This window comes from Ailuropoda melanoleuca, chromosome 4 (assembly GCF_002007445.2).
Source record: "Ailuropoda melanoleuca isolate Jingjing chromosome 4, ASM200744v2, whole genome shotgun sequence".
In the NCBI taxonomy this organism is placed as follows: domain Eukaryota; kingdom Metazoa; phylum Chordata; class Mammalia; order Carnivora; family Ursidae; genus Ailuropoda; species Ailuropoda melanoleuca.
Window position 1 is genome coordinate 112,888,955 of NC_048221.1, and position 5,689 is coordinate 112,894,643.

General features: G+C 37.2%; 1 pseudogene; it reads left to right on the forward strand.

Annotated features, from left to right (window-relative positions):
- Window positions 1-4,064: 4,064 nt before the first annotated feature.
- LOC100483025 lies at window positions 4,065-5,011 on the forward strand (annotated as a pseudogene).
- Window positions 5,012-5,689: the final 678 nt, after the last annotated feature.

A 5,689-nucleotide genomic window follows, 5' to 3' on the forward strand; every position in this document is an offset into this window, starting at 1 on the left:
AGAACCAATGCCAGCTTTAGGGTGTAAAGGGGTTGGGATGAGGGAGCAAGATTTGGAATCATCTGGAGCAGGTACCCATTTGTGTAGGGTATCCAAGCAGCAAAGATCCATCCTCCAGGTGAGGGGATGGGATGTGTAGTGCAGAAGAGAAGGGATCCATATTGCCCTGATCCCCTTCTTTTCCTCAGGCAAGGTCTCCATATGTCTCAGTCCATTCAAGCTGCTATAATGGAATACCATAGATTAGGTGATTATCAACAGCAGAAATTTATTTCTCACAGCTCTAGAGGTTGGGAAGTTCAAGATCAAGACACTAGCAGATTCGGTGTCTGGCGAGTGCCCACTTCCTGGTTCACAGATGGCAATCTTCTGGCTTGGGGGAAGGAGCAAGAGAGCTCTCTGGGGTCCCTTTTATAAAAGGACTAATTCCAGTCAGAATGGCCCCACTGTCACGAGGTAATCACCTCCCAAAGGCCGAACCCTCCAAATACTACCACATTGGGAATTAAGTTTCAACATATGAATTCGGGGGACACAAACATTCAGTCTATTGTGCCATTCTTGAAAGAGTGAAAGAGGTTCATTTTCTTCCAAGACTCCTCATTACTAAACCAAGGGTCAAGAACAATAAGTCAATCCATTACTTATTGTTTTAAGACTGCATTGTGGCTTAATCTTGGTTCAAAGAAAATGAGACAGGCTGATGTTTCAAAGCCAGAACGGTAGCAAAAAAAAAAAAAAATGGTGCCAAATATGGAAGTTTATTATATTCATAGTGGGGTGGAAAGCAAAGAATTAACAGGAACAAAAGTAACACATATGCCCCCAAATCTTCAGTTATCTCATGATGAGTCATTTGCTGAAAGCAGTGGTTCAAGAGGGCTACACCATATTTTGAAACTATGCTAAGTAACAGAGTGAAGAGGAAGAGAAAGGAAATAGAATCTTATCAAGAAGGAAATGAGCCAAGCAAAAGCAAAAGAATCTCTGAAATACTTGTGAAGTCAATCTCTTTAGAAACCTCAGAGCCCCTAAGCCCTATGGGGGAGGAGAACCATGACTGTAGGCCCTTCATGGTTTATCGTTGATGATTCTGAAACTTGGCCAAGTCCAGTCAGAACTCCAGAATTGTATTTTTTTATATCTCTAATATTATTGGAACACCAGCTTGTTGTTGAAAAAACAACAAATTTCAACTGAACAAGATGAAGATCATGTGAAATCAAATACAGCATTTAGAAGTAGATTGATTTCTAATGCAAATGTTACCAGCGGCAAAGGGAGATGATTACCTGCCCCAGGAATATTACCCAGATAATGAAAATTGAGCCCAAAGATGTAACTTACTTTATTGGGAGGTGGTTCTTGAGGTGGTTTAGGGAAATAATATCAAACAACTTTTCTACCTACAGTGAGGGTAATTTACATATATTGGATTCTCTTTACCATGTAATTGTTAGTTTCCTAATTTACTGCTTGATTGTTAACTCTTCAAAAACAATAGCAGCTTCTCCAACAAAATTCTATTCATTCTTTCAAGCTATAATTGTAGAAATTTCTTCACTCTTGAATTCCACTAATTTCCATTAATTATCATTAAATTAGTAGATTAAACTTTAAGACCTTCTTCAATTGAAATGTTTGTTAATCTAATTCTGCCATTCTCCTTAGGGAGAATGTTAACTCAAAAATATTTGTTCTTTTGTGTTTGTATTTGAGAATGTTAACTCAAAAATACTTGTTCTTTTGTGTTTGTATTTCTGTTTACTCTTTTCCCCTCTCAAGTTAATCATTGGGGACTTTGTTTTTCCTACTTTGAAATGACCTAATATTAAGAAAAGGTATGTGACCTATTTGCAGAAAGCGACAATGAACTGGTTTAAAAGGTTTCTTTGTTTGTGTTTACATATAAGCTATAAAATAATTACTAAAAAGTGAAATTCAGTCACTTTTCTTCACTGAAGATTAGCTCTATCAGAGTCTTAGTATTACTGAAATCAAAGCACTAGTGACATTAAATTCTCTGATGAATAAGCTTCTGTTCAATGTTTACATTTTTTAAACAAGAACAGTGTTTCAGATTTCTTATATATCCATTTACATTCATCATGCGATACTGGAAACCGTATGTATTACATTACATTATAATGAGTCATCGCCACTAGGCCAACAGGAAGTAACAAAAAAAGCCAAGAAACAATGTGATTAACTGAATGCTCGACATATTTTAATATAGCAGCATTTTCTTTCTACAGAATAGACAAGAATGCCAACAGATATGTGAGTGTATACTATATGTGCATTACATAGCATATAATTATATGCACACAGGCATTCATATGTAGACGTACACATATGAATAAACACATATTATTAAATTCCAACACAAATACGTTGCTCTCCTTTCCTCAGTAAAAAAGAATCTGTATCTTAAAGTTGAATCTTAAAAGCCATTATAAAAAATCATCTTTATACATTATATCTAATCTACATCTGGTATGTGGTTCTTTGTCTATTTCTGCATCTAGTATGATTTTTCTTACTAAAGTTTAATTTTCTTTCAATTTTAACACATCACAAAGATGATCACATATATTTCCTGCATAAAATTTATTTCCCTGAGAGAAAGCTTCTCAAAACAAAAGATAAACTAAGAAACAAGAAGCAAATTGATTTAAAAATCAACAACCCTTAAAATGAGCTCTTAAAAATGCGACTCTTTTTTAATCTTGGTAAATTACTGTTGTAACTGATCCTTTTGCATGGTGTTTATTCAATGTAGAAGTGTGTGACGGTGTATTCATTTTCAGTCCTACGAGTTATTTGCAATAAAATTAGAAACTCATTTCTGTTTTACTTTTTTTTTCAAATTAAAAAAAATCATTATCCTTATCTCTAGGTCTCTAATTGTGGTAGCATCTATAGACCCCTAACTCTTGGCATGTGCTATGTTAGACAAACATATCCCATATAAAATTTATATAAAGGAAGGGACCTCCCAAACCTCTCTCCCTGTCTTACATTATTTCAAAAATAAACTCAGGGCTCAGCAGTATGTATTTATGGTCATTAGCATTTTTTTTTAATTTCCGAAGAAATCAGCAAACTTTCGAGTTGATTATACTTAAACTACAGAATCACGGAGTTTTAGGCAAGAATCCCTCATTTTACCTCAGAGATTGAGTGACTGGCTCAACAACACATAGCCCTCAGCAAACAGAAGGCTTGCACCAGAACCCGGGTCCCTTTCCCAGGTGGGTAATCCCCAGTGTGTGTGCTGTAAGATACGTGCAGATAACGTGTTGTGATCTTTATTGAAGAGAAAACGAGAATCAGCACTCTAAAATACCATTCAGCTCCATAGGATCCCAGGCTATTCTAGCCCCGTTCTAAACAAATAGAAATTTGTAGATTTTATAAGCACAGCCAAATTTTCAAATAAGGGAATAAGGCAAAAGCAGCAGCATAGGAAGGATGTGTGCTTAAAAAAGAATGTGCCTCTTCTTATCTCAGAAATACTGCGTATACATTTTCTTAACTTGAGAAGTCAAGCTAAATTTGATTAAGCACATTTCTACATATCACATGAGCCTACCACTAGTATAGGAGAGAGTGGAAACCAAAAGAAATGCCACAGATTTCATGGTGTGATTCAGTTTCTTTCCAAATGACACTTCCTTTGAAAAGGCATATATTTGGAATTTGCCTTTTAGAAAATGCTTCTTTTCAATTTTCAAATATATTTCTGGTGTAATTAATCTAATCTGCATTTCAAAGCTTCTTGAGCTGAGCTTTCCACCAAGCACGAGATCTCTGTTTATGGACCAGAACAGAGAACAGTATATTGGACAAAATCCGGAAGAGTCAACATGATGGTAGCCGTAAGATGATAGAGCCTCCATATATCATCAAAGGCATAGTCTTTCCAAGATGGCTTCTCAGACACCCGTTTATCCTTATCCATGTTCAAGTGCCCAACGGACATTTTATTGCTATACAAATCCTGCAGAGTAAAGAGAAAAAGTGCAGAGAAAAACATCAGATGAGAAAAAAGATGAACCTTTATGGAAGGTGAGCCTGAGGATGAGGTCTACTTAAAATGGGTACATCCAGGGGCACCTGGGTGGCTCAGTCGGTTAAGCATCTGCCTTCGGCTCAGGTTATGGTCCAGGGTCCAGGGATGAAGCCCTGAGTCTGGCTCTCTGCTCAGCAGGGAGTCTGCTTCTCCCTCTCTCTCTGCCTGTCACTCCCCCTGCTTGTGCTCCCTCTCACTCTCTCACTCGCTCTCAAATAAAGAAATAAAATCTTTAAACAACAACAAGAACAGCAGCACTTATATCCAAGGCAACTATATGAGGTGGAGACAGCTAATTGCTTACTTAAGACATTTCAAATTCTGAACTTCACTAACCCAAAGCAAAGTATTTACCTTGATTTGACACTAGACATGGCACTGGGGAAGAAGAACAATGGGGAGCCATTGGCCAGTGTTCTCAGTTTTCCATACTCATGTGTTCCAGAAATCAATAAAGTTGCTGTATTTCCAGAGAATGCATCAGAGATTAAAATAGCAGAAGAAAATGGAGCTACTGTTTGAGGAGGAACTAATCTGCTTCAGAAGATTTGGGATGATGAAATTCAATCAGACTTTTATGTAGCTGTTCCAGAAATAATGCCCAAGCTTAATCAATTAAAGAAGGAAATGGGAAGAAAAAAAAAAGATTGCCAAGGCTTACTTGGAATTCCATTGCCTGTGACATCCCCAAAGTTCTTGAATTATTTAAAACTGGATATGACATTAAGGTAGATGAAGAAAGGCAGAATATTTTCAAGACCAAAATAGCATACTGGACATGGCACGTGGCCAGATAGCTGCCAGATAGCGGCAGGCTAGGAGCTGTTATCAATGTAGGCACAGACTGCTGAATTTGGGACCCTTTGTGGTAGGCGCTTTCCCTGGAAGTTTGCGACTAAAGATGGAGCCATTGTTGCCTTGAGGAGCAGAAACCAAAGAAAGCCACAATGCACCTGCCCAGAAGTGTTGCTCTGGGAAATTTTCAGGGGCTTAAAGAGCCACAGCAAATTTTGAAACTGTATAATTTAGTGTCCTGTTATTTCTTGATCATCCAACTTGGAAATGGATTTTAATGCTGGAAAATCTTATAACGCTTTCAAAAGTAAGAAAATAAAATGTTCTCTATGTCTGAAAAAAAAACCAGTGTCTTGAATTATTAGATAAGTTTTTCTTCTTCAAGTATTTACATGAATTTTTTGGGCTTTGTATGGATGGAGCTTTGAAATATTCCAATTCCATGAAATATTTTATTATATAAGGTTCATATTTATTAAACCCTGTAGGATGTACTTTTCCGTGGAAGTGAAGATTCGGTTCAATTATCATTTTCTTCAGTACAGAGAGTATACAGAGCAGCGTCTGGGTGATGGAGGAAGTTCAAAGATAAGTAAGCCAGTCTTGAGAGATTTTACCCATAAGGGGAAATACAAAGCGATAAAATACTTGTAAGCCACAAGTTATAGAGGTCCTAAAAAGAAAGAGATAACTTCCAGGGGTGGCTGGAGGAAAAGCTTCAGACAGAAGCTAGCATTCCAGATGAGCCCTGAAGGGCCAACAGAGGAGTATCACAAGCAGAAGGGCAGTGAAATGAGGGGTTGAGGTTTCAACTTGACT